This window comes from Aythya ferina (genome assembly GCF_964211825.1).
Source record: "Aythya ferina genome assembly, chromosome: 2".
Classification (NCBI taxonomy): domain Eukaryota; kingdom Metazoa; phylum Chordata; class Aves; order Anseriformes; family Anatidae; genus Aythya; species Aythya ferina.
Window position 1 is genome coordinate 90,484,402 of NC_140297.1, and position 12,625 is coordinate 90,497,026.

The window sequence follows — 12,625 nt, forward strand, 5'->3', positions numbered from 1 at the left end:
CTTGTAGATGGGCATCACATTTGCTAGCCACCAGTCAACTGGGACCTCCCCCGATAGCCAGGACTGCTGATAAATGGTGGACAGTGGCTTGGCCAGCTCCTCTGCCAGTTCTCTCAGTACCCTTGGGTGGATCCCATCCGGCCCCATTGACTTGTGCACATCCAAGTGCCATAGCAGGTCACCAACCAGCTCTTCATGGAAAGTGAGGGCCACATCCTGCTCCCCATCCCCTTCCACCAGCTCAGGGTACTGAGTATCCAGAGAACAACCGGTATTGCCGCTAAAGACTGAGGCGAAGAAGGCATTGAGCACCTCCGCCTTTTCCTCATCTCTTGTAACTAAGTTTCCCCCCACATCCAGTAAAGGATGGAGATTCTCCTTAGTCCTCCTTTTTGTGTTGATGTATTTATAGAAACGTTTTTTGTTATCTTTAACGGCAGTAGCCAGATTGAGCTCCAGATGAGCTTTGGCCTTCCTAATTTTGTCCCTGCACAGCCTCGCTACACCCTTAAAGTCCTCCCTAGTGGCCTGCCCACTTTTCCAAAGATTATAAACCCTCTTTTTTCTCCTAAGATCAAGCTACAATTCTCTGTTGAGCTAGGCTGGTCTTCTTCCCCGCCAGCTTGTCTTTGGGCACGTGGGGACAGACTGTTCCTGCGCCATTAAGATTTCCCTCTTGAAGAGCGCCCAGCCTTCCTGGACCCCTCTGCCCTTCAGAACCGCCTCCCAAGGGACTCCATCAACTAGTGTCCTGAGCAGCTCAAAGTCAGCCCTCCGAAAGTCAAATACAGCGGTTTTACTGGTCCCCTTCCTGGCCTCGCCAAGAATAGTGAACTCCACCATTTCGTGGTCACTCTGCCCAAGACAGCTCCCAACAATCACATCCTCCACCAGTCCTTCTCTGTTTGTGAAGAGAAGGTCTAGCGGGGCACCACCCCTGGTAGGTTCACTAACCAGCTGCGTCAGGAAGCTGTCTTCCACGCTCTCCAGAAACCTCCTAGACTGCTTTCTCAGGGCTGTGTTGTGCTTCCAGGATATGTCAGGGAAGTTGAAGTCCCCCACGAGTACAAGCGCTGAAGATTTCGCAACTTCTGTCAGTTGCCTGTAGAACTCCTCATCCACCTCCTCATCCTGGTTCGGCGGTCTATAGCAGAACATCATGCAATAATCCTGGGAGAGATACCAACACAAACCACTGATGCAAGTTCCCCATGTCTGATCAGGGCCATTTCTAAAGCACAGTTATTATCCCCTCTCAGCATGCATAACCTTTATAAATTATTATCTGTTTTCTTTCCAGAAATATTCACATGCACTAAGTAGTGATGGACAAAGACTGCCATGAGCTAATATCTTGTAGGGCTATCAATATAAATCACTAGAGATAAACAGAACTTTCATTTACTTTCATATTTTTTTTCCAGTTAACAAGGATTGCCAACAGATAAGTAAGAAATCATGACAATCATTTGTATCTGACATACCAACAGTGCCTTCTACACTATTCTGAACAAGTTGTGTGTACTATATTGTACTACACAACCACCCAGCAGTATCAGCTCTGAATTTGAAGATTTGGTTGATGAAGCTTATCAAACCACGGGAGAAGTATACTCTAGAAAGCCCTCAGTCATTCTAGGGAGTCAGTGTTAGTTTGTCAATGTGGCAAACTTCTGATATTTTAAATTTTTCAAAAGGGATATTAATGATACAATAAAAGTAGACCACACCCAACTTTATTGTGAAGATCGTCCCAATAATCAAGCTTCAAAATGAATTTGTCCTTTAAGAGAAAAAGGGCCATGCATTTCCTGCTTGCCCCTGAGAGGACATGACTCATTGCAGAGGTAGAGATGATTCAAACTGCAAATAGACTTTAACCGAAACACTTGTTATTGATTTGACCATAGATGTGGAATGATAGCAGGTTCACTCCTGCTGCAGATGGAGGTCTTGGCAGAAAAAAGGGACAAAAAGAAGAAAATAGCAGGGCTTGATTACCTCTGTGCTTCCTGCAACATAAGGTAATATACTGTAAAAGGCTTTTATTTCTTTTATTAAATAAGATTATGACTGGGAAACATATGAAGTACATTGAAGGAAAGAAGGTATCAAGCAAGGAAAATAGAAATAAAAAGCACCAGAGCCCTTTAAAAAAAATGCAGAACATGAAAATTTTCAAAATAAAAAATACATATAAAAAAAAAATCAAACAACTTTACTATAAAGCTAAAAGGAATGACATGGATGTCCTTTCCTTCTCTCTGTTTTGCTCCAGAACTCCTCAGACAACCCCTTACTGCCACAATTAAAATTTGTGATCATGAGACACATCAGTCACTTTACCATATATTCCATTTTCAGAAGCAAGTATAACACATTACTCAGATATGGTCCTAATTCTCATCATAACTTCTCTTTCCTAAGCTTTTAAGGTGGTGAGGGAGACAGACACAGTGGTAAAATGAGGAGGATTGCAGTGTCTGCAAAGGGAATCTTATCACAGATGACTTTCCTCTCCACCATGCAATCAAACTGCTTTGTCATTAGAGGGGAAGACCGGGAATAACGGTATGAAATCACTCCTCTGCTCTTAATCTTTCCCTTTTTGTTTTTGCATAGAAGGACCCTAAAGAGTTCCTCCCCATTCCTCTGTGGATGGAAATAAAGAAACTTCTCCCAAACAGAATGTACATCAGTAAATTAATTGTGAGCTATAATAATACCAGAAATTATTACTGATCTTTTGCAATTCATGGGTTGCAACGATGGCATTTTTTTCCAGTTTTCCATAACTTATGTTTTTAACATTTTCATTTCCAAATAAGAGGCTGGCAAGCAAATTTCAGTGTTTTCAGCATCCTATAGAGCCCCATGCATTATCCTAACTGCATTCTTGACCTTCTCTTTACACCTAATTCCACATTGCAAAGCATTCAAGATTATTTGCCAGTCTAACATGATTTGTGAAATATGCAAATCCATTAATGGCCATGTCAAGAAATGATACTGATTAATCACATTCTGTTTACTTGCCATAACTGATATTTGACAAAATGGTCAAGTAATATTTGGCACTGTTTAAACTTTTCTTTGACATTTATATTTGCAGTCCAGACATTTTGGAGAGAAAAACAGAGACTAAATTTTTACCCTCAAAAGAAGTATGACTTGATTTTGCTTTGCTTTTCCGTTGCTTTTCCTTTGCTTTTAGCAAACTTAGAGGAGACAAGATCTTACTTCAGAAGGCTTTTGCCAAACAATTTTCTGGTGCTGGCTGTTGATGAACTCTTTTAATCTGTCCTAGAGCCCAAAGCCTTTGGCCCTAGATAACCCAAACAAATGACTGCATTGGCTTCTTTTTCCAGGTGTAGGCCCAGCAAACTTTGGAACTTTTTATTAGCTTCATTTTCTGTGCATCCTCACTCTTGCCTCTTAACAGAAGGGAGACTACTTTGTTATTTCTATCAAACCTTGTGCCAGCAGAGAAATGCCTGTTCTGGTTTACTAATGCAACATTTTTTTGACAGCTGCCTAAAATTTTATGTCACTTAATAGGTTTTCCATCAGCTACTTACCATAGTTCAGAAAGCACAAGCTACAAGAGTTGTTGATCTCCCTTAACAAGGCATTTTTATTTCTGAACTAGACCTCTTAGCCTCTTTTTACTACTGAAGACAGTTCTCTACTTCTTACTCATAAGTCAGTCGTTCTTGGTCATATCTATGGAAAATTTTTCTCTGTCTTTCAGAAAGTAGTTATTCTGGCATTCTTTGGGGTTACAAAGCTACATAGCCTTCTACAAGGACAGACATTTAATTGAGCCTATAAAGCTGGAGAATACTTCACTAAAGGGATTAATTCAGATCTGGCATTATGTATGCCTCTGATAAACAGAGGCTGAAATTTTGGCCACGCTGTGATGACAGTCAGTTAAAATATCTAGGATTGTATTTCAAGGCCAAGCAGGACCTTTAAAAAGGGGGGCTGTCACCAAGTAATTTCACAAAACTATTTCTTCAGAAAATACAGTGGAAAGAAAGAAGGTGAAAATGGAGATGAAGCTAACAGCAGAACATGCTAAATGCTAAACATTCATAAAAATATGATTAAATACCAGTATTTGCAGAGTCACTGATCAAATGTGTGTTTCAGTTTGCAATTTTGCTCTGGATTAATATTTAAAAATAGATTAACATTTAAACAAAACACTTAGGGCAATAGGTAATATGACAAACAGAACCAGGTAAATTTAAAAAGCATATAATATTACCAAGACCCTTTCTCCAATTTGTAGAAGAGTTCCTCTACCATTTTGTATGTGTTATTGGTGGAATTCTAATACTGAAATAAAATCATAAATAATTACTTAGCACTTCTGTCCCACCTGAGCAAGGTCAAAAGTTGATTATGCGCTGGCAATAGCTTTTACAAAGGCTCTTTTTTCTCTTAGTCTATGACAAACTCATGAACAGAGATGATGTATGGATGGGACATGGTAAGGGTTCACTAAATATCTCCTCCACTTTATTCTTTCATATTTTCTTATCTTTTTCTCATCTCAGAGAAGAAAAGGCTTTCTATTTACACAATATGTATGCGATTTTCAAATGTCTGCCAAAGTTTCAGTTCAGTTTTACGTATTCAGAATTGAATGAACTTTTCAAAGATACAAAGCCCCTGCAGCTTTATCTGAATAATTTTACATTATAGTGCAACAAACTCATTGAGGCTTTAAAAAAATATATTTTCAAATAGGCCTTTCTTAAATATATAAAATCATTAAATCTTAAATATATATCTAAATATATATATATATAAAGTTCTTTTCATATTCAAAGAACTGAAAGTGACATGTTTTTTCTAAGCTCACTGAGTTTAAGCTTTATTTTTCCCTACCACAGAAAATCACAAAAAAATTAAAATCTCGAAAACAACCATGAACCAAAATTAAAAGTGGGAAATTATTCAGGGTAACACAAATATTTACTAGACGACATTCTGAAGTGTTTTGTTTCAATTTCTAGTTTTTTTGTTACTCTGTTCCAAAATGAAATGAGACTTTGAATAGATAAATTATTTGAAAATAAATGAAATATTATCCCTATAGCCTTTTTTAAACTGAAAATTATGGTCTAAATGAAAAATTTCCAAACAAATTTTTAAAGAACTAGTATTTATTATGAAAACTATTTTTTTTTTTACAATAAAAAAATATTTGTTTTCAGACCTTTAAAAAGTTTTCCATTTATCTGTGTTCCAGTGTGTGGTCTTCATTCATTTGTGACATTGCAGATTATTTCCTCTTTTTTTTTTTTTAAATGTACATTTTAAAAAGAATGTTAGATATTATTCTAGCTATAATATTCTACATAGGAATCCTAGCGTCTTATAGTACAATGAGTTTTAATGTGCAAAAAATTATTTTCTAGCCACTGTCAGTTTTGAATAATTAAATCCTCTCTGAACTTCATTATGAACAGTACAAGGAAATAATTAACATGTTACTTCTATAGAGACTTAAGCAAGAGATTTGCACAGGTTTCTTTTTTGTTTAAAAATAATAATAATAATTAAGTGATCAGAGGTTATGAGTAGCCTGGTTAAAAAAATAAAATAAAATACAAAGTTATAAATATTTTATGAGACTTTCTCAAACACACTTTTGCCTTATACTTTGCTGTTGTTGTTTTTTTTTTCCTTCATCATATACATTTTGTTTGTCTGCATCTCATAGTCAAACTCTCCAAGTGTTTATCCTAACCCTTCCCTGGGTGACACCCTCACAGTTCTTCCTTAATGTAAGTGCAGTCCAGTGAAGAATTGCACTGGCAGAGCTACCCCATAAAAATAGCCAATATGTAGGGAAGCAGTAAAGATTTTTTACTTTGAAAACTTAACTCAATATGGTCATGTCAGATTGAGCATGCTGTCAGATAGGTTTGTTCTAACTTTCGTTAAAATGGAAGTACAGGAAGAATATTTTGCCAGCAATAGTATTGAAAGTAGGTGAGTTAGAAAAGGGCTTTCCTTGTCCCTTTAGAAAAATTACAATAGAAAAAATTGCTCTTAACATAATTTCTTTGAACAGATGTTGCGGCCGTCCATGGAGGATGATCCCCATGCAGCTATCTATTGATTTCAAGGTACCACCGTTGCATAAGCATTTGTCCACTAGGAGTCAACTAAAGGATCTATGTTTTAAGAAATTCTTCAGAAAAGATAATTGTGCATTCTCTACATAGTCCTTTACATTCACAACATAAAAGTTTATGACACTGAGAACTTTCACTGCATTTTCTTGAGACTGTGTTTGGCCCCCACCTGACTGACTCATCAGTCACATAAAGCTTCATAAGAAATAATTTGCTCCGGGACTATCATCTCCATCTTTCACAAGGCTGTAACTGACCAAGAGTTTCAAAGGTTACCTGAGGCTGGGCTATTCAAATCAAAGTGTAAGTAATCAGGAGCCACCAATCAGGATGAGGCTGATGAATACAGACCTCATATGGATGTTTCTGTCCTTTTCCTTTTTAATACTCTGGTGCTTTTTCTAAGTTTCTTCCCTCCCTATATATATATATTTTTTTTTCACTTTGTTCAGAAGCTAGGTAGTTTACCACAGTGAGCTTTATCTATGTGCAGAAGACTAGACTACTGATTAGACAGATTCAGAAATGTTTGTTTTTCAAGTAATTTTGAAGCTAAATAAGAAATATAAAATAGGATGAAATCTGCCATTCTTGAGTTCTGCCCTAATACTAAGAATATACTGGGCAAAGAAATATGGCTCAAAGAATAGTGAAATGCATCAGGAATCAAGAGATATGGTTTTAGTTCCTGTTATCCTCAATGTTCACCCTAACCTCCAATATTTACATTTTGTGAGATGGACACTTAAATAAGCTGCATCTCAGTTTTCTATCAGCACAGTGGGAAATACTTCCTTGCTTCTCATGGAGGTTTCAGTTAAAATTCATCCATAACTGCCAGATAATCCACTATTAAAGTAGTGAGAACAAAACAAGTAGAACTATCTAGTTTTTCATTCCAATACTATGAGACATTCAAGGACACCCAGGCAAAAATAATGACACTTTCAGGGATAGGAGAGAACTGCACTTCTTTTAAATTCTAGCTAACATTTCTGTAAATTTTGTATTATTTAGGTATCATTTTTAAATTTCTTAACCTCCCCTCTTTTCAGAGAAATGTCTATAAAAATGAAGGTCTTTAACTTTCAAAATTCTGGCTAGTGTAACAAAAGGTACTTTGGCATGACACTTGTCCTTGGAAAATTATTTTTTAGAGCAAAAATTTAAAAACACAAAAAGTGCACAGGAAAATTATTCTTTTGAATACATATTTTTGTCTTAATAATCATAGAGCCTGTCCCTACAAACAGCTTAAATGCCTTGCACCATCTTGTTCTGAACCAGTAAAATATGCTTACATAAGTGCAAGAAAACCAACAAAAGCAATCATATTAAAATAAATACCTTGGTCATATTTGTATTCACCAACTGTGAATACATGTCTCCCTCTCAGTGGTCTAGAAAATTAAAACCACCTGTCAAGTTTTACATTATAAAATTAATTAGATAGCTGGAAACTAGAAACAAGGAGCAGTAAAAGAAGCTATAGTGTCTGTGAATATTTGGATATTTATGAGCATATTGACTATCCATTGAATAAAAAGGTGTTGTCAGTACCTAGGGAATACATTAAGTTCATTAAGTACTGTCCTGGATTATAATTGAGTATTTACCTTTTTGATAAGATACAGAAATTACTTTATGAAAATATTTTTTAACAAGACATTTTTAGAAGAAGCAGGAGGTGGAAGAAGAGAAAAGGTAAATATTTTGATATTAATAAATAAATAAATAAATAAATAAATAAGGCTTAAAAAATTCTTATACCAATCAAATTTATCCTCAGTAAGGGAGACTACCTTTTGATTTATTTATTTATTTTAAGTTTTGAATGATAACTGTTATCAAGAATTACAAGTACCCATTGCCAGCAAAAAGAAACAATCAGTATTTGTATTTATAGTGCTGTAAATTTTAATTCTAGTGCAAACATTTTGACTACTTAATATGAACATCAGTAGAAAAAAGAGAATAGGTGCAATCAAAAGAGTATTTTTTATCATATGACTAATCAGACTATATGAAAAAGTACAGACAGAGATAAAAACATCAGTAAGACATAAAAATACAGAGGGATATTTACGTGAATTGAGCTTATTAGTGTTAATTGAGCACATTTAGTCCAGTAATTCTACACAGTTTCCAAACAAGTATGATTTTATAGCAGAAAGATATTTTATGGACCTCTTTCTGGATATAAATTGTGGAAAAGGAATGTTTCAGAGCTTCCGAGAAGCACACTTTCAAGGTTAGCAATTGCCAGATGTGAATATTGATGTAAAGAATGTTTAAAAGGGGAAATCAGAAAGCAGTCTAGCAAGAGTTCAGTTCTGAAATTATCAGAAAGTCCCAGAGGCACTAATCAGTGATGGTGAATTTTCACAGTGCCACAAGCTTGCATGTAACCAAGAGACATTGCTGTACATTTGAACTGATAATCAGAAATAGAAAAGAAACAGGGAAAGAACAGAAAAGAAAAGGAAACTGAAAAAGAAAGGAAAAGAAGCAGAAGCAGAAGCAGACATGAGAAGAGAAAAGGAAAAAGAAAAGAAAAAAAAAAAAGGAAAAAAAAGAGAAAGAGAAAGAGAAAGAGAAAGAGAAAGAGAAAGAGAAAGAGAAAGAGAAAGAGAAAGAGAAAGAGAAAGAGAAAGAGAAAGAGAAAGAGAAAGAGAAAGAGAAAGAGAAAGAGAAAGAGAAAGAGAAAGAGAAAGAGAAAGAGAAAGAGAAAGAGAAAGAGAAAGAAAAGGAAAAGGAAAAAGAAAAAGAAAACAGGGAAAGGAAAAAGAAAAGGAAAGAGAAGGAGAAAAAGAAAAAGAAAAAAGGAAAAAGAAAAAGAAAGAAAAAGAAAAAGAAAAAGAAAAAGAAAAAGAAAAAGAAAAAGAAAAAGAAAAAGAAAAAGAAAAAGAAAAAGAAAAAGAAAAAGAAAAAGAAAAAGAAAAAGAAAAAGAAAAAGAAAAAGAAAAAGAAAAAGAAAAAGAAAAAGAAAAAAAAAAAGAAAAAGAAAAAGAGAAGAAGAAGAAGAAAAAGAAAAAAGGGAAAGGAAAAAGAAAAAGAAAAAGAAAAAAGGGAAAGGAAAAAGAAAAAGAAAAAAAAAACGAAAAAGAAAAAGAAAAAGAAAAAGAAAAAGAAAAAGAAAAAGAAAAAGAAAAAGAAAAAGAAAAAGAAAAAGAAAAAGAAAAAGAAAAAGAAAAAGAAAAAGAAAAAGAAAAAGAAAAAGAAAAAAAAGAAAAAGAAAAAGAGAAGAAGAAGAAGAAAAAGAAGAAGAAAAAGTTGAATCTTATTTCAGGGCTGGTTAATATTGAAGATAAAGACAAAGATTTTTTTTATATTTTCTTTGTTATTTCACATTTAAATATCTACGCATCCTGTTTTTAAAATAAAAGATGTTTCTTTTGCTAACTCATATAACTCCTACAAAATCAGTATTATCATTATGTATTTCTACATTTTATTGGACTATACATTTCAGAGTATCAGCATGCATCTCAGGAAATTATATTAAAAAGTGTAAGATTTGCCAGGATTTGCAAACTCTTCTAGTTTTAAAATAATGCAGTTCTTTACTCATATCTCCTCATTGTGTTATTAATCAACTCAGTGCCTAGTGGATGTTATCTATATGGTTCAATTTCTAACTTATTTTATAACTTTTTATTTTATTTTATTTTATTTTATTTTTTTCTTTTTTTTTTCAATCTTAGTTTGCATACAAGTTCATTCCAGCACGTATCTCCTCTCCTCTCCTCTCCTCTCCTCTCCTCTCCTCTCCTCTCCTCTCCTCTCCTCTCCTCTCCTCTCCTCTCCTCTCCTCTCCTCTCCTCTCCTCTCCTCTCCTCTCCTCTCCTCTCCTCTCCTCTCCTCTCCTCTCCTCTCCTCTCCTCTCCTTCCCTCCTCAAGAACATCCAGCTAAAGAAAAAATAAGGAAACATAATTTTTTTTTTCCGCTAGTTAAACAGAGTATAATAATAGGCACTGCTTTTGCAAACTATTAATTTATTTTATTTTTCATTTATTTTAAAAAATCAGTTGCTCCTTAGCACATGCTAGCTATTCTTTGAAGGTATTGCTTTCATACACAGCATCTCTCATCTTGCTACAGGGATCAGTTCTGGCAAAAATAAATAAATAAATAAATAAATACGCATAAGTCCTTTTAATCATTTGTTCTGTAAACTGGTAATAAAGGCCCTCCATTAATTCATCTGGAGAAGATGTAATTAATGCTGACCTGCCGAAAGGAGCTCAGCTGGGCATGCTGGCCACTAATTCACTCTTCAGCACAAATGAATAGACACCTATTTATGAGGTGCTGTTCAGACAATTTGAAAAATCAAATGTAGCAAAAGTTAATACTGGTTATCTGAGATAACATAACTTATACTAATCACATAGCTGGAGTCACTATGTTAGATAGCTTTAATATTCGTAATATTGAAGAAATCATTTTCTTAGCACAAATACATTTAAAGAACTTAAGCAACCAGCCAAAGCTCATATAACTGGAGGCACAGGCCCATTTCTATATTTAGTCTTCCTGAAACACTAGATTTTTTTTGTTTTTAATTTATTCATGTATTTATTTATTTTCATTAATATTAATTAATCCCACAAAGCATCTAAAGCCCACAAAGCTTCTAAACCCCACACAGCCACTTGCTCACTCCCTGCCCAGTGTGATGGGTTAAAAAATTAGAAAAGTAAAAGTGTGAAAACTTGTAGGTTGTGATAAAGACAACCAAGGTGGCAAAGCAAAGATGCATGTACAATCAAAGTAAAATAAGTAATTCATTCTTTACTTTCCATCAGCGGGCAGATATGTGGCCATTTCCAGGGAAGCAGGGCTTCATCACACATAATGGTTACTTGGGAAGACCAACAACCTAACAATAAACATGTTCCTCCTTCTTCCCCTCACATTTTACCAATGAGCATGATCCTACCCATTTTTGTGCAACCCAGCCTCCTGGCTGGCAGGACAGCATGAAACAGAAAAGCTTCTGCTCAGCAATAGATAAAACATCGGTGTGTTATCAACACTGTTTTGGTGACAAAACCAAAATAGAGTACCATAAGAACTGACATCAAGAAAATTAACTCTATTCCCAGAAAAAACAATATACTCATATCTTTCAACACCTTTCTACAACTCTCTTTAGTGAAATCTAGAGATCTTTCATTTACCTCATAAACTCATAACTCATAAAACTCAATATTCAAAGGTAACTTGGAACAGAGCGGTCAGAATAGTGGTTAGAATAATAGAGAGAAGCACATAGCAAGGACCAAAGAAATGTTCTCCTGCTTGACAGGTCACATCCTTTCTTTCAGATATGAAATCTCTCAAAATATTGTGGCACATATGCCTTCTCCTAACAGCTGTTTTCCAAACTTGCAATTATTATGGTTAAACCATACACGTGGCCAAATAATTTCATTTATTGTGAAATTAATTTCACTTATATGAAAACTCAGCACACCAATGACTCATATGGGATTAAATCAACAGCACAGGACAATTCCATTCATTCATTGTCTGATGAGCATTTCACAACATTTGACAGCACTCTAAAAACATAAATGGGATCTTTTGGTATTCTGAAGCAAGAAGTTGCATTTTCTCTACTTCTTTCAATGTCCTTTAATAGAAAAATGGTTGATTCAATGCAGCACAAACCCAGAAATAATGATTTTTAAGCTAAGACCAACTATGTGATGAAGATTAATGTTCCAGACTTCATGCCCAATTAAATCGTAAGAAAAAATACAAAATGGCTTCTACAGAATCTCAGTTGGATCTACTGGCAAGTTAACACACACAAATAATAATAGTAATCGTAATCATAATCATAATCGTAATCATAATCATAATCGTAATCATAATAGTAATAGTAATAGTAATAATAAATACAAAATTAGTTGTTATTACAAGAAATTCCCTGGTCCCCAGTAGGGATATATTTCCCACCCCACCCACAAACTTATTTCCATTAGATTTATTTTCCTAATTTTATTTATACAATTCAAATAAATGGTTGACACCAAAGATCTGACCTTACTTTTTTCTGAAACATATTTACCATCCTGATACACTAAAGGCAATAATAATTACCCTGTATTGCAGTATGAAGTGGTAAAACTTTACCTAAAACATTAATATCTAACATGTCTTCCAACCATGACCAGCCCGGCTTATCACCTATGGAAAATTAGGGACCATTTATTGCTGCTATTGATCAGATTCTGACTTATGAAGCTGTTTAAACATGAAAACCTTCTATATAACTGTGATTTTGTCATAATTCACTTGACAAAAACTTATAATATTACTGAAGGTTGTCTTATGAAATCATATATTGCAAAACTTATCTTACATTAAATCACTGTGAATTGTAACTTCCTGATCTTGGAATTTATACATAAGTGTCATCAATAAGGTGTCAACAACCATAAATAACACAGCACAGCTC